Raw genomic sequence first — 26498 nt, forward strand, 5'->3', positions numbered from 1 at the left:
ATTTAAAGAAAAGTAAACCATGTTTTTCACTCAGCTCAGGGTGCAGTGGGAATCTCAGGCATTTGTGCCGCACTGCCTGTACACCATGCCACAGCTGGGCACCACATTTCCACAGCACAGCCCAGGGCTGGAGAAGGAAATTCCTGTCAGAGCTGGCCCTCTGTTGTGGTTTGAAAGCAAAACGAGTGAGACGGTCCAGGTCAGAAATACAATTTAATAAGAAGAAAGGTTAAAAAAAAGTAAAATAAAATAAAATAGATGCAATAATACAAAAGACCACTGACAGAGTCAGAATACAACCTGAGCAGGGTGGTGGAAGCAGTCCAGATGAGATGGTCTTCCTGAAGCAGTGATCCTGTAAAAAGGTCTGGTAGCTCTGGTCCTCTGGGAATCCAGTAGGTAAGGGCTGCTTGTACTGTCCCAAATCCCAGATTATATCCAAGTGAGAATGCTTGGCTCCTCCTCCTGGGCGGAGCATCTCACAATGGGATGATGAGCCGTGAAGTGGGTCCTTGATGGCCCATTAAACAGAGATAGCTCCTGGAGGGAGTTACCTATGGGTCATGGGCAAGGCGCTAATGGGCCATTAGCAGAAGACAGCCCAAAGGAGGGGGGCCTGGGAAGAACACTGTCCTACCTGGTTTCAACAGTTCAGGAAGATGATGATAGAATAAATACTTTGTGTACATACTACACTACAACCCAGGACACCCTCTCTGCCCACTGCGGGTCTGAGTACTGCCTTTTCCTCTTGTCCCTGAGAACATCATCACTAAGCAGTGTTACATCACCTCAGACTGGAATCAAAAGTAACATTATTGTTATCAAGGCTTTTTCTTGGGAACAAAAGCAATTGGATTTCTTCTGCAGTCAAGAAGACCAGAGGTTTTAGCTCTTTGAATCCCAGTCCCCAATCGGTCTGGACAACATTTAAAAAACCTTGATGTTGAGTCAAATTTTGGAGAAAAACATGAGAAAACTACCTAACATGCCAGACAGCTGTGTCCTTTGTTACTGGGCCCACCAGGAAGGACACCTACCTCAGACATCTGCTGATTAAATTACAGCCTGACTCACAGCACAAGGCGACACTTGATACAATTAACCAGGCCCAGAATAACTGTAATTAACTGTTAAGCTGCTATCAATAGCTCCACTTACACCGGGTTTTACTGCACAAGGACTCCTTCAGGTTTGTTTCCTCCACAACAGGATAAACTTCAGCACTGGTACAGGACGTCTGGTGGTTTTTTTAAGGCACCACTGTGCATCAGCTGCATGTTCTGGATACAAAAGCAAATGAATCTCCTTTAAAGGTGTTGGTCTGTTTTTTTCCACAGCTGATTTCTAAAACCAGGGAAAACCTTAAAAGAATTGGGAAGCTGGACGGGAGCAAACGCAGATCCAATCACTATGGCTAATGCTACGTTCTCCGTTTATTTCCTCTAAAATGGCAGGTTATATACACTTTGATATAGTTTACAATTGCAGTTACTTCTCATTGGCATACAGCACAGGGAAAAATGCAAACAAACATTGTTTTACTTTTCCTTAAGGTGGCTAAAGTGTTCACACTAATGACTATACCTATTAACCTCTAGAAAACCCACTATCTCTCATTAACACCTTAACATCTAATTTCTAACTGTGCCACAGGCTTCACAGTTGGCCTTGGTGTGAGGCCCAGGATGGGTTAATTCAAACCTAACTCCAAAATATCTACAAATCCCCCTTTTTCTTTCTGAACTACCCAGACTGGGTCAAAGGCACGTCTGGCTATTTTCTGCATATGCATTAACAAACAAGGCACAATAATTAAAATAACTATATTAACTAAAAAAAATGTGATACAAAAATGGATTACGTTTTTGATCCAACTAGCAAAACTCCATGAATTGAGCTATTTATATTAAAAAAGTCTTAACAACGACAAGTTTTGTCATATTGCTCTTTAGGTGTGAAAGGGGCTTGTAGATTGATTGAGAACGGTCAAACAGATTTATACAACACTGATTTATTAAAAAACTATGGACATTGATCTAATACCAATATCCAACTATGACGGACAAAGACTCTCTAACAGTTTAAAGTTAGAAAGTGTATGTTTATTACGACGCCGGGCAGCGTGCAGGATAGCTCCCAGAAACACACGCGCGCAATTTACAGATCATCACAGGGCCTTTTATCTACAGAAGTATTGAATACACAAACTACAAATGCATATTCATAGCTCTGATACCTCCCATTCCCCGCTTCGTATGGTAATTAGCCCAAAAAGCCATCAAGCATGCGTAGTTTGTTCTTTGAAATGGGTCGGTGGTCTTTTGAATGGGGTGGGGTCCCAAAATGATGAGGTAAGATTGTCTTCCTCAGCTCTGACTTTTTAACCTTTAGTGTTCGTGACAGCTAAATCCTGTTTTTCCCAGGACTGTTTGATTTATGATTGTATTGTGTTCATAGGGCCTATTGATTATTCAGGATGCAGAAGCCCTAGTTTGACAGCTCCTCTGATTGATCGGTTCCTTCCAAGGATTATCAGTTCTTTCAGTCTGGCTTCTGTTAGCAAAAGGGAAGTCCTAGCTACATTATCTCAGCACTATCTATTTTGACTACAGTCTTTAATTCTTCTAAATCAATGCCTCAACACAAAGAAAAAAAACAAACCCAAGATTAAAAGTCCTTGTACACAGAACGAAAAGATGGTTGCAGTCTTGACACTGGCTCACTTTTGTGTGCTTTCTTCTCCATTCTTGAAGCTGTCAGAGCTTCCTTGCCTGACATGACTTTCACATTCATTGCAGGAATTCACTTGTGTTTTGTATCTGCAGAAACACAAGCAAGCTCTTTGCCATAGGTTAGTAAAAAGGTGTACTTTGATGTAAAATGCACAATTCTTGTTGAAACTGAAATCTATCAGAAAAAAATTCAAATCCAACAACTGGAAATGTTTCAGATGATGAACAGGTAATGACTGTCAACAACAACACATGTAAATTTAAATGATTGTCAGTTACCAAAATGCTGTCTCGTTGTCTCAGATTCTGCAACAGCTGAAAAACGTTTTTCTAGTGAAAACCTGGGTATCCTTTCCCAGGCAAGGTTCTCAGGTTCACTCCAAAAGTTGGTCCAGCTGTCATATTTATAAGGTCAAATTGTGAAGTCAAAGTGACTTGTATTTAGTTTTTTGGTGCAGAAACATCTGCGTTTGTTGATGATCACATCTCCTCTAGTTAAAGTCAAGGTGTGGCCAGGGCCTGGCTTTATCTAGAGTGATATCCTTTAATACATTTTTAAAACAACACTCTTAACAGTAATTACAAAATGCTTAAACAACTAAAAAACATAAAGAAAAATCCTAAAGTGTATCATTGTACATATCTTTTGAATAATTACAAAAAGAAATGTTAAAACACATATAAGAAGTCAACTCTAAGTTTAAAAAATTAACAAATTCAAGTACTTATTACTTAAAACTTATTATCTTAAACTTAACTAACTTAACTTATTTATTATCTTAACTTAATTTATTTATTATTTTAAAACTTATTATCTTAAAATAAAACACAACAACCCTACAAAATAGCTTACAACCTATAACAATCACAATGTAAAATTTTTCTTCTTTTCCATTCACAAACTTCTCAGTGTTTCATCACAGCTGTGTCCTTTGAAGACTTCTTATTTTCCAAAAAAAAAAAAAAAAAACCCTAAACTTTGCCAATTAGATTAGCATATTTTAACAAAACCTACACTCCAAACCTACATACAATAAAACTTTAAATTTATAAAATATAAATCTATCACTTAAATTTTATAAATCTTTATCTTAAATTCAACCTATACTTACTTAACAAATAACTTAAACCTAAAACAAACCACATAAAAATCACTTCTAATATCAACAAAATACTAAAACACAACCCAACTTGGATCCAAATACATCAAAAATCTATTTCCATTTTATAACAATAGATATTTTCCCCATACTATGATGGGCTTGTGCACAATGAAGGAAAAAATAATTGCTGTTTTTCTTTCAAGTCTTTTGTTTGTGTTCACGCACCTGCTTCACAAACATTCAATGGTTTCCATATTTCTGTTTCTGAATTTAGAAAACCTGTAACTTTGATTGATTTATTATTATTTTGCCTGAATGCATCCTCTCCTTAACTCGAGGTTTACTGCCATGCCTGGCATTTCTCCCTCTCCTGGATGAGGAGCGGGGACCTGGAACTTTTGTGCAGCACATGATCTCTGTGCATCACTGTCAAAGAAAAGGTGGACCCAGCAGGTAGTCGAAGGATAAATGAAGAAGGGGTGTGTGCAGTGGATTCAAGGGAAACCTGGCTACCTTTTGCTGAAAGCAAAAGTTGAGGGAACTGGACTGATAATGTCAAAATGCCGCTTGTGGGCAGGATCAGGCTCCGCAGGACTTGCTTGGAGGGGGAGGCTCCTTGGAGAAATTCTCCGCCCTGGTTACACCCCGTCCCGCTTGCTCTGCCTTTGACTGTCCTGGTCCTGCCTTTGCTGGCCCGGCGCCCTTCGCGGGGGGTGTTCTCTCTCGACCCGCCCCCCGGGGCTGCCCTGTCTCACTCTCCGTTTGTCCCGCCCGGAGCCATCCGAATGACTTGAACTCCATCCCACTTGTTCCGCTTCTGCCGCAAGGGTTTCTGGGGTTTGTAGTTTCCAACTCTACCCTTCCTCTGCTCGTCCCGCAGCCCGCGCCCTGCGATGCAGGCACCGTCTGGCCCGCGCCACCCCGCGCAGCCCATGCCGGTGCCGCGCACCGGGCTGCTGCCGCGTGGTGAGCACTGCGCTGGTGCTGCGGGGCTGTGCCGGTTCTGTTTTCGCTGTCACGGCTGCTCCGCTGCAGCTGCTGTGTGAGGCGGGCCCCCCCTTTCCACCACGCGGGCTCTGCCGCACTAAAAACAGGTAACAGTCTGCTTAACTTTCCTTTCTTCTTGGCCCACAGGGCTAACTCTTCTAAATCCTTTTTCTTATTTTTTCATCTCTCTTAAAGATAATATTCAAAAGGAGCCAGGTTGCTGCCTTCAGCTCACCATCTATGATTTCTTTCTGTGTTGCACACTGCGGCTTACCTTGTCCCACGGCGAGTCATGACTTGAGGCTCACTTCCAGCTTCCCAGCTCCAGAATTTCACTCCCATCTCAGCCCGCGATCCGGGAACAGTCACGGAGTCTTCCCGTATTTAAACAAAGTCTTCCCACATTAAAGCGAATATTAAAAAACGCATCAAAGTGAACACATTAAAACAAACAAACAAACAAAAAATAAAATCCCGCATTTAAGCGAACAAAATCCCACATTCAAGTGAAACACCGCATCTAAGCAAAGGGTCCCTAGCTTCGGGTGCCAGATAAAACAAGGGAAACCCTTAAAATAATTGGGAAGCTGGACGGGAGCAAACGCAGATCCAATCACTATGGCTAATGCTACGTTCTCCATTTTTCTTCGTCTAAAATGGCAGGTTATATACACTTTGATATAGTTTACAATTGCAGTTACTTCTCATTGGCATACAGCACAGGGAAAAATGCAAACAAACATTGTTTTACTTTTCCTTAAGGTGGCTAAAGTGTTCACACTAATGACCATACCTATTAACCTCTAGAAAACCCACTATCTCTCATTAACACCTTAACATCTAATTTCTAACTGCACCACAGGCTTCACAGTTGGCCTTGGTGTGAGGCCCAGGCTCGATTAGCTCAAACCTAAATCCAAAATATCTACAGATTTCCACAGCTCTGTTTGGAGGAAGGTCCCTGCAGGACACACCTGAAGCACCTGTCTCCCCTGCCAGAGCTGAAACCACAGAGACAAAGTTGAAACTCTTCACATATATAAGACCACTGCAGTATCCACCTGTGTTTGAAAACAGGCACGCAAACCCACCAGGTACAAACAATCTCTGGCTGTTTAAAGCAACTCAGTGTGGGTGGCGTGTGGATACAGCATTCCCTCAACAATCCCGATAAACCTGGAGGTTTTCTGTAGGGTCCCGGCAGGTGATGTCTGCTGTGGGCAGGTGCTGACTTTTGCTGAAGAAGGAAAGAAGGGGTTTGGGTTTGAAAAATCAGCTGACAGTCAGATATCTTCTGATTTAATTACATTCTCATTACCCAGGGTCACTCTTCCCCTGATTTAACTGCCCTGGCAAAATTCTGTCAGTACCACTTGCATACAGAGTGGGAGAGCATTTACCCAGCATTAATGGGAACCAAGACACAGCTAAAAGGACAATGGAATTAGTACTTAAATACCAGGCCTAGACTCGGTGGAGCTGTAGATTATTTTGTGTACTAAAGAAGAATTAACTGATCCATTCTAAAATGCATTTATCATTAAAATAAAAATCTTCTCTTATTTTATATAATAGCCTTAGTAAAAATAATTGTAATGTCTGGTTGCTTTTCAACAACATGCATTTTTAATATTTTAATTGTTACAAACTGTTTAATAATGATGAACAAAAGGTGTGTCCCCGTAATTATTGTGTTTATTAACATTTCTTTTGAGGACTTGATAGATCATATTGCATATATATAGCACTTTAGACATTGTAGTGCTAACTTATTAAAGGTGGAAAATGAGTCAAAAGTGACTTGCTTTGGTGCAATTTAAATGTTGTATTTTCAAGTGATTAGTGTTGTGACTTGCATTATTTAACAGTCTTGCAGTTTGCAGATTTTTCTAATTAGTTTGCAGCTTCATCGGATCGTGTAATTAAAATACAGTGAGAATAAACCTCAGAGAGCCTAGCAGGCACAGGTAAACTTTCACCAAATCCATCAAAGTAATGGATTTTTCTGAAGGGGAGATATATTCCTGAAAAGTCCCCAGCTCCCCAGGCTCTCCCATAATAAATGTCATATTTCCCTGTGTGCCCTGAGCAGGATCTGGGTCCCTTTGTCACCCTGAGCTTGTCTCCCTGTGGTGGGGTCAGACCCTCCTCACTGGTCCCTGATGCTCCACCACTGTATTTTGAGCAAAGAGGTTGCAGGGGACTCAGGCACAAGGGCATCACACTGTTCCCAGGCCTATTTTGTTTACATTTGATTCAATCAAGTTGTGGACTTTTGGCCTCTTTTCAAATTAACTTCTGGGTGACCTCCACCATGCCCTCTCCCAGCAGCCAGGCCGCTGGGAAACAGCTCATTAAACCTACAAACAAATATGGGACATATTGGTTGATCAAACCAGCTTCAAACATGGCTCTGGAAATGCCAGGACATGTTTTTTTGCAAACTTCAGGTCTATTTTGTCTTCGGTCATTCACACCTCTGGGCCTCCTGCCTTTTTTTTTTTCCCTTCCTGTAGAAGCATCCGTGACTTACAGGGACAAGGTATTCTGCAAACCTGAGATATTCTAGAATATGTGGTTTTATTGCAAGGGTCGTGGGTAGAAAGGGCCTTCCCTTCAGCCACCAGCCTCGGCTGAAGGGAAGTCCCAGAGAGAGAACGAGAGAGAGAACAAGAGGGTAAGCTGGCAAGAAGAGGGGAGAGAGCTAGAGAAACGTGGCAGGGGTCAGAGTGCAGGGGGAAGAGAGAAGAGGGGACAGGGCGAAGAGGAAAACCAAGAGAGTGAAGAGGGAAGAGAGGGGGAAAACCAAGAGAGCAGGGACCAGAGCGTGAAGAGAGAGGAGAAGAGGAGTGAGGGAAAGCCAAGAGCGCCGAAACCAAGAGAGAAGAGAAGAGAGCGAGGTCCAGGTTACAATACATTATATCTCCTTTTGTGATGAATATTCTAATTTACAGTGACCAACCAATACAAGACACAAAACCTTATAGAATCTACATACAGCCTATAAGAACTACTACATTACCATGTGTTATATTTTAAACTCTAAAAACTACTCTTTAGACTTTTCTGTTTTGCTACATTGACCTTTGGATTCCTTAGCCAGCAGAAAGGTATTGTTCAATCAAAAGGGATTCTCCTTCAGCTGGCTAGGCTATTGTCTTCAGGTTATACAGCAACTAAGACTTGGTATCCTACAATTCAAAGTACACTTTCATTTCGATTACAGGTTTCATATTTTCAGAATCTTTTGCTAAGCAATCATATTTATAAGGTTTCCCTGATTCATCTTTCCCAACACCTTCCAAGTATAGCTGTGTGTTTTACTGCCTCGTAAAGCTTCAAATTTTGTGCTTATCCTCCTGCAAACCCCTCTAAGAGCAATATGAGGCTCTTTCACATGGAGCTCACTGCAGGACCGTGTCTTTACACCAAGCACATGAAGAAAGGCATCAAGACCCTGCTTGGGGAAACAGTTGTAATACTCCAAGAAATTGTGTCTTCCCCTTATTTCCAAGGAAATAAATCAAAGGGAGTTTCTCAGGGTCTGTGAAACCATATTGCCTGGATTCCCATCTCCAAAGGGTTTATTTTTGCAAGACCTTATATGGTAGTTAGATTTCTGGCTAGAAAATATGCAATATGATAAAAACACAGTCCCTATATGGGGCAATAAATTACAGATTGTTTGATGTGGAAACCAAAGAACTGTCAAACTTCAGCATATCTGAAATATTCTAAATGAGCCCTTACCTTGAGTGTCTGGAAATGTACATTTCCAGGCCATTCATTTTTGTAGACACATCTTCCCCAGCTAAGTTTCCTTTTATGGAATTTGCTATTCATTTTTGATATGTTTTTTTCCTCCTTTTCTTAAAAAACTGTGCTCTTCTTCCTCAAGACAGTACTATGATAAACACCAGGATTTACCTAAGCATAAAAAGAGACTGCAACTGGACACAAGCTAAAGAGGTAATGGCATTAAGGATGAAGTAAAGCATCTGCTGCAACAGTGTCTGAGCCCCATAGGCACTGCAAAGGACATAAAAATCACTTCAGGACAGAAAGGGACAGGAGGGAGGACTGAGAGTGTCACATCAGCCGAACTGGTACCACAGATCCCTTCTGCATCCTTACACCAGCATCACTCAGGTCCACTCTCCAGAGCCATCCATGGGGGAGGATGACCAACAGGAGGTCACCAGCATGGCAGGGCTCCCAGGACGTGGGACATGTGACACCACACCTCCCACCTCCATGCATAGCTGTTAAAACCTGAAGCTCATCCCCATCTCTCAGTCATTGAAACATCCCCGTGGCCAGAGGAAAATGGGAGTGACCAGAGGAAATGGCTCACCCTGCACACAGCTTTCTGCCTGGGGATGTTACCAAGTCACAAAAAATCTGAGTAAGACCCTGTGCTGACACTGAATAACCTTTCAGTTTCAATATAGTTTTACTCAAGGGATGAGTGAAAACCCTTCTAGCTAGAAACAGATCCCATCCACTCTGGGAAATAAAAGTTAGGAACCAATTCCAACTCATTTTTCTGAAGGTGACTCTTAGCCTCCCAGCTGAGATAACAATGCTAATATTTATGGATGGGCTGTTCACGCCTCTGGGCACACAAGAAAAATAAATCAAAACATGTTAGACATCTAACAGAACTGGGGGGAAAAAAATCCAATATGACAATAATAAAGCATCTCGCCCACCAATGCACAAAAATTAGCATCAGCCACAATCACATGTTTGGGTGAAACAAAAATAATCTGATGTGATGAATAGGCAGCACTGAGGGGGACTCATACAGAAAGGGCTGACTTGAGACAGCACACAACTCAGGCACTGTGCTTTATTCATTTATTCATTTTAGCTTGATAGGTGCTCAAAGCAAAAAAAATACAGTCTGGGGTGCTTTCCCTTCCCCTTGTTATAAATGCAATGGCAAATATCGGATTAACAAAGAAACAATTTATTAATAACATGATATCGATCACCAACAAAAAGAGAAAACCACAAAATAGGAAATTAGCAGCGCCGCGCTGGGTGGATAGGGGTCTGCACGCCAGGGTACAGGACACACAAATCCACACTGAACGGCCCTCAGTCCACCGCTTTATAGGATTTTTCTGCCCTGAGGCAGTCCAGGTGTCCAGGGTGGGCCAAATAGTCCAAATTTCTTTTCGATGGCCTTCCCGGATCTTGTCAAGTCCCGTTGATCCATTCTGGGAAGGTCTTTTCTTATGCCAATTGTACCAGTCAGTCTTATGTTGATTTCAGTGTGCACATCGTGCCAGGGCGTTGATGAAATCTGCATCGTCGTCAAGAAGGAATTCTCCTTGCATTGGAAAGGGTGCGATTCTTATCGGGGCTGGCTAGCGTCTTTGTTCAGTCTGATGGTCCTTCTCCTGTTTCACAACTGAAGCCGTGCAGGCTGGGGATGCAGACTGCTACCTACTAGACTTTACATTTTATTAACATCATTCTTTTTATACATTGGATTATTATTTTATACACGAATTTTTACACCAAATTTATCACACCCTTTTCTCTGGGTTAGGTTTTCTCTACTTCTTTCAATCCCTGTGGGTTTAATTCTAATGCACAAACCCCATTCTCATTTCAAACTGCAAATGTTTGATGGGAATTTCTCATGTGAATGCAAGTACATTTACCCAAATTAGGTTTGAGAAGACACAAACTAAAGAGCAAGCACAATTTGTACACACAACACTGAAAGAACAGACACTTCCAGCAGCATGAGCATCCTGGAATAAAGGCAGGCATCACCAAATTACAGATATTTAGCAAAAATCTCCAAGTAAAAAAAAAAACTATGGACCTCTATGAAAATTGTACAACATCATGGTTCCTGAGTCTGCTCATACCCACAAAATCTAGGCTGTATCTCCAACACAACACTGGGAGGAAGCCACGACATTGTACAAGATTCACAATTTACAGGTAGTCACATGGGAATCCAGTTTACAGCTCTGAGCACCACAAAGATGGTCTTTTCTCCAGAAGATCCTGGATGTCTGAAAATCCTTAAAAGCCACTGTTGGCTTGAGCTTGGTGGATAAGGAATTTTCAATCCTCTCCAGCTTGGGAGTTCTCACTGCTTCCCAAATCTGAAGCCAACACCTGAAAAACACAACTGTAATTCATCCAGAGCGGCTGTTCCTTCCACATTTAATACTCTTTGGCAATCAAGATGTATTCCAGATGTGAGAGAGCTCAAAACTTCCTTCAGCCAAGAAAATAAGTGTGATGGTAAGCTCTGACACCCCAAATCCCAAATTTAAGTAACCTCCACAGTTACTTTCCGGGTATATAAGCTACTGACCATAGACTACAGACCCTCCACAGGAATAGAATCATATCATAAAATTACAGATTGTTTTGGGTAGGAAGGCATCTTACAGATCATGTAGTTCCAATCCCCTGCCATGGGCAAGGACACCTTCCTTAGACCAGTTTCATCCAAGCCCCATCCAGCTTGGCCATGAACACTTCCAGGAATGAGGCAGTGTCCTGGATTGCAGTGTAGGATGTACACAAAGTATTTATTCTATCACCATCTTCATGAACTGATAAACCAAGTGAGGCAGTGTTCTTCCCAGGCCCCCTGCCTTTGGGCTATCTTCTGTTAATGGCCCATTAGCGCCTTGCCCACGACTCATAGGTAACACTCTCCAGGAGTTGTCTCTGTTTAATGGGCCATCAAGTGTCGTCCCTGAATTTCTTGCCTTCAAGTGTTTGAGTCTTTGCAGCAGCTTTCTCACGCTGCTTCATGTAAACAATATGTATTCTTAGAAATTATCTGTATGTTTTGCATTCTTGTTCTCTGAGAGAGAACTTGACTGATGGTCATATTGACCAATGGAGTCAGGAGGTTGTAACCTCCTTGGGCCAATCTTGGCCCTCTGTACAAAATGTATATAAGCCTATTTGAGTCAGATAATAAAGAGCTTTCCATGATTCACCAAGCTGCTGCCTGCTGTCCTCTGTGAGGCTCCACTCCCACGTCACAACGTGTTGCCCCTCTAAAGGCGCTGGGTCGCATCTGGTGACCCCGGACGTGTGGGAAGAGGGTCTCCCGTCACAAGTGGTGACCCCTCCGTGTCTGGACTGCAGCTGGGTCACATCTGCTGACCCTTTGTGTCTGAATGGCACATCTGGACACTGTCCGTGTCTAAACGGACTCCTGACGTGGGAGAACAGGTCACGCCGATGACCTCCGACTGCGAGAGAACTGCACGTCGGTGGACCTGTCTGCCCAGTGAGAGACTGTAGCTGCTCTGCCCTGAGGTAATCGTGGTAAGAGATAATGATCTCTAAACCCTCCTCAGATGAGGAAACCCTCATGGTGGACCTTTGCCTTGAGGTCCTGCGGAGACAAGAAGTCTCCTTTCCTGGAGATGCTCTCCAGAAATTGTTCTATTATGCTAGAACTCATGGGTTTTTTTGCAGCCTTGAAGAAGTTTTTTCTACAGCAGAGTGGAAGTCTTTGGGCGACTATCTGCTCCAGGATTTCTTTGCAAATCGCAGTGTGAAACTTTTGAAACTGATAGCCACCTGGAGCAGGCTGGAGAAAGTGCTGCCTAAATTGCAGCCTTCCAGCTCTGAGGACAGCTCCAGCCTCATCAGGCTGGGTTCCAGGGAAGACGGCGGAGTCATTCCTCCTGTTCCTGCCCCTCGGAGACGGGCGGGACAGCCGACCCTCCTTCCTTGCAGCAGCATGGCGGGAAGCCTGCCTGCACTCAGCGCACCAGCTGAGGCAGGCACAGGGTCCTCCGCAGAGCAGAACCCTTTCCCACCCACGCCTTATCGGCGCTGGAGTGTGGAAAACCTCGGGGCTTCTGAAAGCCCCTCGGGATCGGCCCCCCCTCCCAGTCCCGAGCCGCAGCTGAAAAAGCGGCAGCAGAGGCCAAAGGTCGCCTCCCCCACTTCCCTCCCTCCCCGTGCCTTCCTGACCTTGGAAGCGCCGAGAGCGCTCTTGGATCGGGGGGGAGGGGTGGTTTTTGTGGATTGTCTGCACTGTGGGGCATCGGTGGAATGTTCCATGCGGCAGGGCGGCGCGGGATCGCGCCGTCCCGGGGCGCCAGGCAGGGCGGCCATTCCCCCCCGCAGCGGGGACTTGCAGGGCACACACAGGTCCCCGCAGTTTGGTGACAGGCCAAGTGCCCCGCCAGAGCGGGGGTGGAGGCCAGCCCAGCCTGTGAGGGGCGGGACGGCCCCGAAAAGCGGCGGGGCCGGCCTGGGGCGGGCAATGCAGCCTGCCCAGCCCCCGCGGGAGGGGGAGGCCCCAAGGAGTGAAGGGGCCAGCCCAGGGCCACCCCGCATGGCCCCGGGGTGGGAGAAAACCCCCCCGCACAGGCCAATGCCGCCGGTCAGAAAGGGCAGGCCAGCCCCGCGCCGCGCGGGGCGGGCAGCAGCCGCCGGTCCCAAAGCGGCGCCGAGGGACACGCCCCTCCCAGCGCTGCGGTCTCCCCCCGTGCCGAGCAGGAGCAGCGCGGCGGAGGCAGCTGCAGCCGATCTGTCAATTTTAAAGGGACAGCGCAATCACAAGTGGGTGTTCCCCCGCTGCAGAGGATCCCGGGGTGCGGGATCCCCCCCAGTCTCGGGTGATGTCCCAGCCGAGGCTGATGCTGTGGGCAGCCGTGGGTCAGCACGGCACCCCCTGCAGGGCAGGGATGGATTCCCCAGCTCTGTAGGTGTGGTGAGAAAAGCTCTCACCCCTGTCTCTGTGAAACACAGGAAACGGGAATCAGAGGTGCATGATGCCTCATCTAATGCTAAGGCCAACAAGAAACAAAGAAAGAGAGTGCAAAAAAGAGGAATCACTCCTTTGTTTCTTTGTGGAAGGTGTGGACGGCCGAATTACATGGCAGATGTTTGCAAGGCAAGCCATGTGAAAGGCCAGCCTCTGTCAAAAGGGCAGTGGGGTGCAAAGAGGAAGTGTGCTCGGACAGAAGAGTCTTCCCAGTCCCCACAGCCGATGGAGGTTTGATGGGAAAGTTCAGTCCCACACACACCTCTTCCTGTCAGTGTCCCTGAAGGGACCAAAATTGTTTAATTTGTGTTTGAGTTTCTGTTCACAGGACAAAGAGTCTGTGGTGAGAAGGCAGTTGCTCTGAAGTATTGAGCTGCCTGGATTTCACTGGACTGTTGCTCTGATCAGAGACTGTCCTGGAACAATTTGGAATGGACATTGCGATTTTTTCCTTTGCTGTTTGGCAGCTGGAATGGACTGTCTTTCAAGATCCATTCATCGACCTTCGTGACTTGTTTGGGAGCTGATGGACCAGGATCATCTGGAAATTTCAACCAGTCCTGGGACGTTCCTGTGTTCTGCATCGAAACAGAACTCTGGGGACTGGAGGTTTTTATAACACCTCCAAAAAAAGCCAATCCTCAATTGTGAATCTGAATGATTGTTTTCTCTGATTCATTTGTATCCTGCAGCTATCACTGGCTGATGAATGTCCAATTCCTTGCACATTCTGGAATGGGTCATTTTTGCCCCATCTGCCACAAGGCGGCAAAATATTGTTTGAAAAAATAAACAAACAATCAATTTTGTTTTGTTTGAGCTAATTATTGCTCGATTTCAGCCGCAAAAATGGCAATCAATCATTTTTGTATGAGCTCATTGCTCGATTGATAAATGCAGGCAACAATGCTTGCGAATTTGATGGGTGCAGATTTTTGTAAAATTCATACTCTCAGTATTTTGGGAGGAATTTGAATGGAGCTTTGCAAGCAGTGTTTTTCTGCCAAATGCTCTGGAGCCATGAGCTGTTGCAAGTGGCAAGAATCCTTTGGATTTCTTTTTGTGGCCCAAAAATATTCAGAAATTTAGTGCAAAGGCCCACTGTCTTCACAGATGATTTGGGAGGATGAGATAGACCAGTGTTCCTTGGAAGGATGATTTTGAGGGCAAGTTTTGGAAGCCCCTGAGGATGGGCAGCCCATTTGGTTGTTTGGGGCTGCTGTCATGGCATTTCCACAGTTTTCCCAGAAACTTTTTCATTTAGTCACGGATTCAACTTCTGTGGTCGACATGGCACACAGATGGGTTGTTCAATTCAAAGGGAGTCAGCAATGCTGTTTGTTCCATTTGCTGAAGAACCTTTTGTTGTGTCACAGAGGCCTGGTTCTTCAAAAACAAAAACGGGGAACGCAGGGTGAAACCCTGCAAATTCAGTTGGCAAAGGCTTTGCATGCCATGGAGCACCTTACAGGTGCCACAGAATTTCACTAACCCTGCAATGTGAAAAGCAAGAAACCGTGACCGAATGAAGGTCAACAGAGGAGGAACCACTGGTCCTCCCATGGGAACAGAAATTGAACTGTAGTTCATTTTCTTTTTTCCTTTTTTTCTTTTTTTAAAGGTAAAAAGGGTGAGATGTCGTCCCTGAATTTCTTGCCTTCAAGTGTTTGAGTCTTTGCAGCAGCTTCTCACGCTGCTTCATGTAAACAATACGTATTCTTAGAAATTATCTGTATGTTTTGCATTCTTGTTCTCTGAGAGAGAACTTGACTGATGGTCATATTGACCAATGGAGTCAGGAGGTTGTAACCTCCTTGGGCCAATCTTGGCCCTCTGTACAAAATGTATATAAGCCTATTTGAGTCAGATAATAAAGAGCTTTCCATGATTCACCAAGCTGCTGCATGCTGTCCTCTGTGAGGCTCCACTCCCACGTCACAACGTGTTGCCCCTCTAAAGGCGTGGGGTAACAATCAAGGACCCACTTCACAACTCATCATCCCATTGTGAGATGCTCCGCCCAGGGGGAGGAACCAAGCATTCTCACCTGGATATAAGCTGGGATTTGAGACAGTACAAGCAGCCCTTACCTACTGGATTCCCAGAGGACCAGAGCTACCAGACCTTTCTACAGGATCACTGCTTCAAGAAGACCACCTCATCTGGACTGCTTCCGCCATCCTGCTCAGGTTGTATTCTGACTCTGTCAGGGGTCCTTTGTGTTATTGCATTTATTTTATTTTTATCTTTTTACCTTTCTTCTTATTAAATTGTATTTCTGACTTGGAGTCTCTGACTCGTTTTGCTTTCAAACCACAACATTTTTTTTTTTGTGCCAAACGTGGGGCCAGAGGCACTGAGAAAAATCAGAATTACAGTTTTGTATTGAAGACACCTGTTCGCTATGATGCTCAACATGCTTACATGTGTCATATACCTATCTCTCTATATTTTTCCAAACATGGGGCACTATCTGCCTGTCTTAATGCTCCTGCGTAGACCAAGGTATGGTACTAAAATTGCCTTATTAGTCTATTCTATCCATTGCTTGATAAACTCCAAGGCAATGAACAGCAATCAGAATATATACCCAGTTTTGGATTCGTGTTCTGGTCTAGGATGCTACATCTGGGGCCTCAACAATCTCACCCAGCCCCTGTGGGGAGGGGTAAAGAATGATTTTTTCCAGCTTTTCAGGCATAACACAGCAGTTTTTGAAAATATTGAGTACCCTCTTGATACCAAGGACAGTATGATGTTGTTGTTAGTCCTGCTTTGTCCTCTCTGCACAGCCCGTACCATGCTTAAAATCAAAACACTACACGGTGTGATGCAGCGTGTTCTTAAGGAAGAAGAAGAGTGTCGTCCCTGCATTTCTTGGTTTCAAAGTGTTTGAGTCTTTGCAGCAGCTTCTCACGCTGCTTCATGTAAACAATATAGTATTCTTAGAAATTATCTCTATATTTTGCATTCTTGTTCTCTGAGAGAGAACTTGACTGATGGTCATATTGACCAATGGAGTCAGGAGGCTGTAACCTCCTTGGGCCAATCTTGGCCCTCTGTACAAAATGTATATAAGCCTTTGGAGTCAGATAATAAAGAGCTTTCCATGTTTCACCAAGCTGCTGCCTGCTGTCCTCTGTGAGGCTCCACTCCCACGTCACAACGTGTTGCCCCTCTAAAGGCTGGGGTAACAGAAGAGAGAAAGAGAAGCAAAGCAACAGCATCAGCATCTACACAAACTGTCACAGAGAAGAGAACCAAAGGCAAGGCAACAGTGTCCTCATCTACACAGACCATCGCAGAAGAGAAAGAAGTCAAAGGTGAGGCAATGGTGTCCACATCTATGCAGACTGTCACAGAAGAAAAAGAAACCAAAAGTGCTGTCAGCATCTCCACACAAACTGTCACTGAACTGGAACAACCTAAACCAGTAGCAGTTGCCACCACTCAGAAGAAGAAATCAAAGAGCAAATCAGTCCGCATAGTGACTGACGAGGATGCAGCAGGACCTTCACAGCCAGCAGAAAAGACAGAGATTGAGATCATCACTCACTCTCTATCCCTAGGTGAGTTGCGTAACCTGCAAAGGGAATTTACCTGCCAGACCAACAAGTCCATCCTGACCTGGCTGCTCCGCATCTGGGACGCTGCAGCCAATGACACCATTCTGGATGGAATTGAAGCCAGGCAACTGGGATCGCTGTCCCGGGATGTGGTCATTGACCAGGGGATCGGGAAAACCCAAGAACCTCTCAGCCTCTGGCAGCGACTGCTAACAAGTGTGAAAGACAGATACCTTTGTAAAGAAGATCTCCAAGTGCACCAAGAAAAATGGAGCACAGTAGAACAAAGTATCCAACGCCTGAGGGAATTGGCTGTGCTGGAGATAATTTTTTCACAAGACAAGAGATTTCCTGAAAGCCCAGATGATGTCCAGTGCACATCACAGATGTGGTTGAGATTTGCACGGCTTGGACCAGAGATGCACTCACGTTACCTGGCAACACTGCAATGGAGGGAAGGTGAGGACAAGGTGGGTGTCTTGGCTAATAAATTAAGAATTTACGAGGACACTGTCACCGCCCCAGTTCGTACCCATGTCTCGTCCATTGAAACAAGACTGGCTGAGCAAGTCCAGAGCTTGATTGAAGAAGGCCATCAGAAATTGAAAAAAGAACTTAAAGAAGAAATTTACCATATCTCACCAGAGCCGACGAGAGTCTCTGCCATTAAGAGCAGGCATCCCCCAGCCAGGGAGAGAAGATACACACCATGAAGTAACCTCTAGTCTTTTCTTCAAGAGCATGGAAAAGACATGAAGAAGTGGGATGGAAAACCCACCTCCTCCTTAGCAGCCCGGGTACGTGAACTGAAAAGAGGAACACCTACCACAAGAAGCCCATCTAGAATCAAGGTTGCCCCAGTCTCTCAGAATTCCAGAAGGTACAGGAATGATGATATGACTGATCCTCTGGAAGGGACCTCAGAAACATACGTACAGGAGGAGAACAATGTATGCCATGACCAGGAATAGGGGTGCCCTGCCTCTAGCCAGGAAGAGGAAAGGGATAATCGGATCTACTGGACTGTGTGGATCCGATGGCCTGGCACATCTGACCCACAAAAATATACGGCGTTAGTTGACACTGGGGCCCAATGTACCATGATGCCATCAAGGTATGTAGAAACAGAATCCATCTCTATTTCTGGGGTGACAGGAGGGTCCCAAGAACTGACTGTATTAGAAGCTGAAGTGAGTTTAACTGGGAACAGGTGGTAAAACCACCCCATCGCGACTGGCCCAGAGGCCCCATGCATTCTCGGCATAGACTATCTCAAGAATGAATATTTCAAAGACCCAAAAAGATATCATTGGGCTTTTGGGATAGCCGCAGTTGAGAAAAAAAAATCAGACAGTTAAATACTTTGCCTGGTCTCTCAGATGACCCCTCTGCTGTGGGACTGCTGAGAATCGAAGAACAACAAGTACCAACTGCCACAACAACAGTACACCGCCGCCAATACCGCACTGACAGAGACTCTGTGATTCCCATACATGAGATGCGTGCGCAGTAACACAGTCCTAAAGAGCGACTCACGTCTCTAAGCCCGGAGCACAGGACTGTAATGGTACTGACAATACGGCGAAGGGACGGGTTCTCGTTTGGATATCCAAAGACTGTTTATTCAGGGACACGAACAAGGAACTGCAAAGGGATCCAGGGATGCAGAATAGAGGTTCAGGGACACGAACAGCTTTGAATAGAATCAGGGATGAGAACCAGGATTGGACCAAGGGCACAGGGTTATATACAAGACAAAAAGGGCAGATCTGAGGGTCAAGGGCCAATAGGGATAAAGGGAAGTGGTGCAGGGTGGTAAATAGAAACCGGGGGGAACCAACAGGGTAACAGGTGGAGTACTGCAGCAAAATTAGGCCAATGGGGGTTAAAAGAGGGAAGAACAATCTGGAAAGGGTACATACATGGTGAACAGGGGCTGAACAGGGGTGACATCAACTAACTAACCAATAATGTAACAGAACTTAAAAGATATTATCATGTTGCAAAGGCCCATGGGAGGGAGGTTTTTATCACCATAATCTAGAGGGGTGTTTCTGCCTGTTTGCATCGATCCCTCCAGGGTTGAGGCATAACTGCCCTGGTGGCAGGCCCCTGGGCCTCCACATGTTACCACCCGAGGATTTGCCCTGTGAGGTCCCAGTGCTGTGTCCTGGCAAAGCAGCAAGTCCAGGCTATCTGCCTATGAAAAACATCTCTACAACTCACTGTGACATCCACACTCAGTGATACAGAGGGTAGAGCAGAGTCCAGATGCAGACCCCAGCCCCACTGGCCTAAGACAGTGCTGGGGAAGGTTCAGCCACAAGCTGAATGCTCTGCAGAGCTGCCACCTAATTCCCTGGCAGCAGCAGGGCTTGTTCACAGGCCTAACCTGATGTGGTATAATGGGTAGAGACAAGATACTGCTTGTCCCAGGAAGGATTCCAACCAAGTCTGAGGCAGTGGGAAGGAAGCTTCCTTCCCAGCAGAAGGGATCTCATTCAGCTCTGCCATTTCCCCATTCAACAGTAATTTGCCCCATTACTGACTGGGAGAGAATGCCCAGGGAGATACAGCAAAGAAAAAAGTGACCCTTATTGCCAGCCATGAGCAATACCAAAAGGAACTCCTCCAACCAGAGGGGACATCAGATACGTGCTACATGACCATCTGCCAGCACATCATGCTCAAGGGAACCCCATCAACCCCATCTTTCCTGGACCTCCACTGCTAAGGGCATGGATGCCCAGCAGAAGCATTCTTGTACTGCAGCCACGCATCCACACATGACCCAGGCACAGGCTGAGTCCTGGGAGGCTGCACCATGCAGAACCACACCACACGGCCACGTGTGCCCTGTAGGCCTGGTGCTGTGCAGGGCCAGGGTGGCACCAGCTCTGCACACAGGGCTCCCAGAGCTAGTGCAGATGGAGACACCCGGGTTGTATGAGCCCAGAGAGAGTGCGGGGAAGGCCAAACTGATCTAGAAACTGCCCACTACGGAGACATCCCTGCTGGCACATCTGCAACAAACCTGGTTGATGTGTTTCAGCTTGTCAATAATCTGGCTGATCACTGGCTCCAGACCTTTCATCTTCATCTCATGGTTGTCATCCTGAGCTTTTGCTCCATTCCTTGTGATCTGGGGACTGTACCTGTAGGAATGAGAACAGAGAAGACCACAATGTGATGGGCTAATAGAGAAGAGATCTTTAAATTTCAGTATGAACATAAGAAATCCCAAGACAGGCACCAGTCCTTTCCAAAACAGAGAGCACAAGACAGTTAATAATGACAAAGAAAGGAAAGAAGATTCCCATAAACATTTTTGCTCTGACTCTGCAAAGCAGCAAGATGATGTAGTTGTATCACTTGAGGACAATGAAGTCCTTTCCAGTCCATTAGTAACCAAGGAAGATGTTAAACAGTATACAACAGAGATAAATATTTTCACATAACTTGCACCCAAGAGTCCTAAAAAAGCTAGCTCAGAAATTCTGGCTTGCTCATGTTTGTTTAAAATAAATCTTGGCAGACCACAGAGACTCCAGTACAAGAGCAGTAGTGTTGTGCCCACAGCAAAAAAAAAATGAGTGGGATGACCCAATTAACTGCAAGCTGATTAGCATAACATCAACCCCCTTGCAAAATAATGACTATCACTGATGTGTGATTTCAATAATAAAGAATTAAATCGTCAGAATATAATTAATGCTGTCAACATTGCTAATGGAAAATAGGTGTTGTCAAACAATCCTGATTTCAGTCTTTGATACGATCCAGCCTTAGGGATCAAAGTAACTGCTCAGACAGAATGTACCTTGACTTTGGTACAGTGCTGGGCTCTTCACCACAGGGTATCTCGATTTACATGGGTACCATGAGAGTCAGCAAAGCCCCCACAGACTAGATTAAACTGCCAGGGCAGCTCTGCAGAGGAGGGCAGCCAAGCTGCACTCAGCTTTTTCATCGGCCCTTAGGAAAAAAATATACATTCACTTGCTGCGAGATATATGGAATGACAAAGTTTACCAGAGTGATTAAAGGGAGGGGAAGAGGGACAGAACTGCTGCATGCTTGCCTTTGGAGGAACACATCCCTACACTCATGACCTGAGTAACAGCTGATGATGCTCCAGCATAAGAGAAGCACCAAACTCAAACTCAGGTTTGGGCCAGAGCAATCGGCTGCCACCACTGCCTGCTGGCAGCCACAGCAATGGCACGGAGCACACCAGCGCCTTCTTGAGCTCTGGGCTGCTGCCATTTGTTACAGCCCAAATGATGGGCTGTGGTGCTCTACAAGCACAAAACAAGTCCTCCTCTCCAAGAGCTGGCAGTCAGGACAGGCACTACCAAACCCCGGCACAGCTTCCGAAAGTGAGATCATAGAGATAACATCAGCATCAGTCTGCTTTACTGTACAACTGCTTTTCCAGTGCCATGGGTAAACACCATGAATTTTCCTTTCTGCATTCATCTCCTACACATCATGTTTTCACCCAGCACCCAGCACCAGCCCTAGTGGCTGCCTCCCTGTCTATCAGCTCCCTGCTCCCCTGCCCAGCTAATCTTCCATCCTCATGCTGGCAGGCAAGCTCAGGCAATCACAGTCAGCCCATTTCACATGGGTTTTGGGGAGAAAGTGGGACTTTAGCAGGCATTTAAAGAAGGGGAGGGAGACAGGAGGGATGGTGGGGCCAACTCAGGGAGGATGCTTTGCTAGGGTAGAAAGCAAGAGGCATGTGGACATTTGCCCACAAGAGCTATCAGGGCACACTGAGGGGGTTGGGGATACTCAGGGGCTTGGCTTAAACTCTAAACTGGAGGATGAGATCTACTTAGACATGTGAAGATGCAAAGGCAGACCTAGATCTATACTGGTGCAGCAGCAATCTGCCCCAACCAGAAACACATAATTACAGAACTGAGGCAGATTTCCACTCCAAGGCTATCTCAGAGCAGGAGTTCCATGTACAGGAGCTCTCTGGACCTCCAGCTGGGTCCCCAACACTAGGCATTCCCCATATGCATCTCTAATAATGGCTGGCAACCCTGCAAGATGCTGCACAGAAGAGATGACACAGGGAAAAAACAGGAGAAAGGAGGTGTTTGTGCCTACAGCACAGGAAGACATGCCTGTGTATATTCCTTTTCCAGACATAAGCAGCGTTTCCAGGTACAGGCACCACTGCAAAGCAGATTCATCAGCTTGGCTCTCCCAAGCCTCACTAGTTCCTGAACACAGGGGCAGAATCACAGAATGTGTAGGTTGGAAGAGACCTTCAAGATCATCGAGTCCAACCCAGCCCTAACACCTCAACTAGATCATGGCATCGAGTGCTGTTGTATTTCTCTGGGGAATGCTTTTTTCCCCAGACCCCTAGGGTCTGAAACCATATAGTCTGACCCTTCCTTCCTCTCTTGATCTCATTGACTGAGGTCCAGCTATATTTTTCCTGAGCAGGAGGCTACAGAATGCCCCGCTCTTCCTTGTTTGCTCTCTTTCCCTTCTGGATCCCTTCGGGAATAAATGCCTTGGAATAATCCGGGGAAGAGCCTCTTTTGATATCTTTTGTCTTGTCCCTGGTATATTCCTTCGAAAGCCTCTCAAGGACTGAGCTAGCCAAAGACCCACGGGAGGCAGGCAGAGGGTAATATATCAGTTGGTGCTGAACGTCGGTTTTTATGAAATACTAAAAGCCCACACAGTAGCTGGAGCCCCTATCCAGGGGTCTCAAAAGCTTTTGCGCGATCAACTACCCTGTCACCCATCCAGCCGTTTTTGCGTGGCTGTGGGTGCTTGGGGGGGCGGGTCTGGGAGCTTACACCACGCCACATGTAAGTCGGCCCCAGGACATGGACTTCTGATGCAGCAACAACGACAACCCACAGTCCACAAGACAAGGTAAGGCTCCCTCGTGTTGCGGCTACCCCGGGAATAGCCCCTAGCTGGGTGCGGAGTCTGCCACTGGGATCATGGAAAGCGCGGTTGCTGGGGGCGCTAGGACCCGGCAGATGCTGATGTGCATAAATCGTGGGGGGGGGTTTCCCTGGTCAGAGCTCCTCGGGGTGGGGCCGCCCCGGCCGGTAGAACCTGCGTTCCGGGGATTTTTACAGCACGGATCGGGTCCAAGAAGCCAGGCTATGGCGGCTAGACTCCCCCCCTCCCATGTCCCCGGAGTGGCAGCGCCGTGGTTCCCCCCGCCCATCCCTGCTTATTGGCAGAGACCGGGGGTTGGGAAGGTCGTGCTGTGTTTTTTCGCGTCAGGAGGTAGATATTGGACAAATAGCCCTTAAAACATCAAGAAATATGGGCGTACGACTGTCTGTCTATTAAAAGAGCATATTAAAACACCTTAAAAATATTTTAATTAATGTTAAAATCCCTAAAAAGCTCCACACGTTTTGCCTGCTGGCTGTCATCTGAAATCCCAGATTCTGCCTTGCAAAATCTATATTCTGTTTCATTTTGGGACAAAATTGGACAATTAATAACTCTAAAAGTCGAAAATGGTGATAAAAAAGCTTCTCTGTGTTATATGTGTGTATTATAAAATTGGCTTTTCGCAAGATGTGTGCTATATGATTAATAACATAGTAAAGATATAAAGGTATAAGTTTATTTCTGCTATTGGTAAGACTAGATATAAAGGGAGTAGTTGATGTAGCAGCTGCTTAAACTGTCTGTTTGGTTGGGATAACATCCAGTAAACATGTAAAGAAGACTCTGCTACTGATAACACCAACTATCAGCATCTATCACCCGCAGAAGGCACGGACCAAGGCCCAAGCTGGACGCGATAACAAGGACACAGCCACGAAACACGCATGCTCTAAAAAGGCGGATCCAAGGAGGGATCATGCAGGGCAGTTCCTGGAATATGGAAACTAGTTTATGGAATTTCATATATCGATATAACGAGAAGGGTATTTAACAAGTGTCTCTGAGAAAGCAAGGTGTGGACTTGGCTGAGTGCCAAGTCACCCGGCCGGCCGTTTTTGGTTTTTTCTTATCTCCTAATTGTCTTAATTATTTTATTAAACATATTTCTTAAAATTTACTAAAAAGTGAACCTCGTTTTTCACAATTTGGGGGCTCGTCCGGGATATACCTCGACCCTGAAACCCCAGGAATTCCAGAGCGAGGGAGGCGCCCCGCCTGAGTTTTTGGCGGCCCAAAACTTTGTTTTTCCTGGTGAGAATTGGGGATTGCAGGTAAACATCCAAAGAGACAAGCAAGGAGAAAGAAAAAAGCAAGTAAGGAAAAGGGAAAAGGCTCCCTAAAACTGCAGTATTTTTTGCTCCGTAAAAACCTCGTGCACGAAGAACCTGAGGAAGAAAATGGTTGTGAGTAATTCTCAGGGGAGCGGGTTAAAAGGGGGGTCTGTGTGCTGTGTGAATGGGACACTGGCTGGGTACCTCAGACTGGTGAAGTGAGTGTGGTGTGGCTTCTCATGCTGTTCGTTATCTCGCAAGGGAAACGACTAGCACAGAGGTGAAGCAAAAGATAAAAAGTGTGAATGTGACCCCGGGTGATTGGGACGGGATCCCAGAGGAAAGAGGGGTTGTAAAAAACCCCGGGTGGCTGGGACGGTCCCAGAGAGGGGTTGGACCCTCAGAAAGGGAGCCGATAGTTTTCCTATACAACCCACTGGGAAAACGGGATACTGGGGGGGGGAAACGTTTGAACCCCCTGGTCTGGGACGGGGTCCCAGGAAAAGGGGTTCAACCCCTTAAAGGAAGAAAGCAAAGGACACCTAGACTTGCTGTTGAATTAAAAGGGTTACGTAAGACCCAAGAGCATTTAGGGTTTGGCCAAATATAGGTATTTTTGGGTTTTTGCCAGATTGAGGATAGAAACACAAAAAAGCCTTGCAGGTGTAAGGTCCAAGACACCTGGGCTTTGGAAAAGGCTGCCAGGTTGAGGAATACTAAAGGCTTGAAAAGTGTGATAATCTAAGAACATCTGGGGGTTAGTCAAATACCTATGAGTAAAAACTAACAATTTTTTTTTTTAAAAAGGGTACCAATCTTTTTGTGTTGTCTTTATGTAAGTGGAAGTAAGTGCAGCTGAAGAGGTGTGCTTGTTGTGGAGTTTATTTGTGTTAAGGAAGTGAATTGTTGAAACGGTTAAAATGTCTGAATGGAAAAGGGGGAACTGCAAGGGAATTAATGAAGAATTCAGGTTCAAGAGGGCTGTCTAAAAAGAGGATTGGTGCAGTTTTGCAGATTAATGGGGAAATTCATTTTGAAGAGTTTTTATTGTTGTTGTTATTGTTGTTCTTGAGTGAATGTATGTGTAATATAGACTGCTGAAGTAAAATAGGAGTTTTTGTTTTGAAAGATGGTCTATGCAGCACATGGTGCTGTGCTGCTGAGCTGATGAGTTTTCTGTGCCTCGGGGGAAAAAGGGAGGGGGTGGTGTTCAGGCTGTTAGATGGCAGAGAGGAGACCAGGCAGTGACTGGATGGAATCCTGAAGGTGGGACAGAAGCTTGGAGAGTCTTATGTTAGAGGTCTTGAAAGGTTTTTTGAGAATTTTGGAAATTCTTAGAGGTCTTAGAAGTTGTTTTTGTTTGGTTTGGTTTTTTGTTTTTTTTTTGGAGTGCATTGAAATTGCCTAAAGAGATAGCTATAAGACATCAAATGCTGGGGGGTGACCTCAGAAATAGGAAGGAATAGTTTTAATGGAACAAGAGATTGGAGTCAAAAGAGTTGTGAGAGTTCTGGTGTTTGATAAGAAGGAATTAGAAGAAGAAGGAATTATGGATGAAATTAGATTTTTTGTTATTGAGAATTTTTTTAACAAAATTAATGCTCAAATGCCATGAGTAAAATGTATGTTGGGAGTCCAGATGCAACCCAGATTGAAACCTGAAAGTAACACCCTATGAGATAATGTTTAAATTATGAAATAAAGAGAAATTAATGTTAAGAGGGTATAGCTTTACAGTTGCAAAAATGGGAGAGGAAGTTCTTTAACCCCACAGTGGGAAGATGCTTTTTCAGGTATTGCAGGCAACTGAAGCTGCGGTATGGCTGAAAAACTAAAGCTGCAAGTTTTAAATCAACGTCAACAAAATCAAGAGACCGGTGTGAGAACCCAAGAATGAACTGTAGCATCTAAACCAGGTGATACAAAGTTGAATTTTAAACAGAGCTGAGTGGCCATGAACTGGAAAAGACTCAAGTAAATTTGGAAGTTTTGGACAAAGGACTTTCTCTGTTTTACTTCTCTGCATAACACCTAAAAATCAGTCCGGTCTGTCAAATGCTACCTCTGTTTCTTCACAGCTACAAAGGAAATGGACTTTCAAGTAATTCTAAGGT

The sequence above is a fragment of the Zosterops lateralis genome, assembly GCF_965231275.1.
Source record: "Zosterops lateralis genome assembly, chromosome: W".
Classification (NCBI taxonomy): domain Eukaryota; kingdom Metazoa; phylum Chordata; class Aves; order Passeriformes; family Zosteropidae; genus Zosterops; species Zosterops lateralis.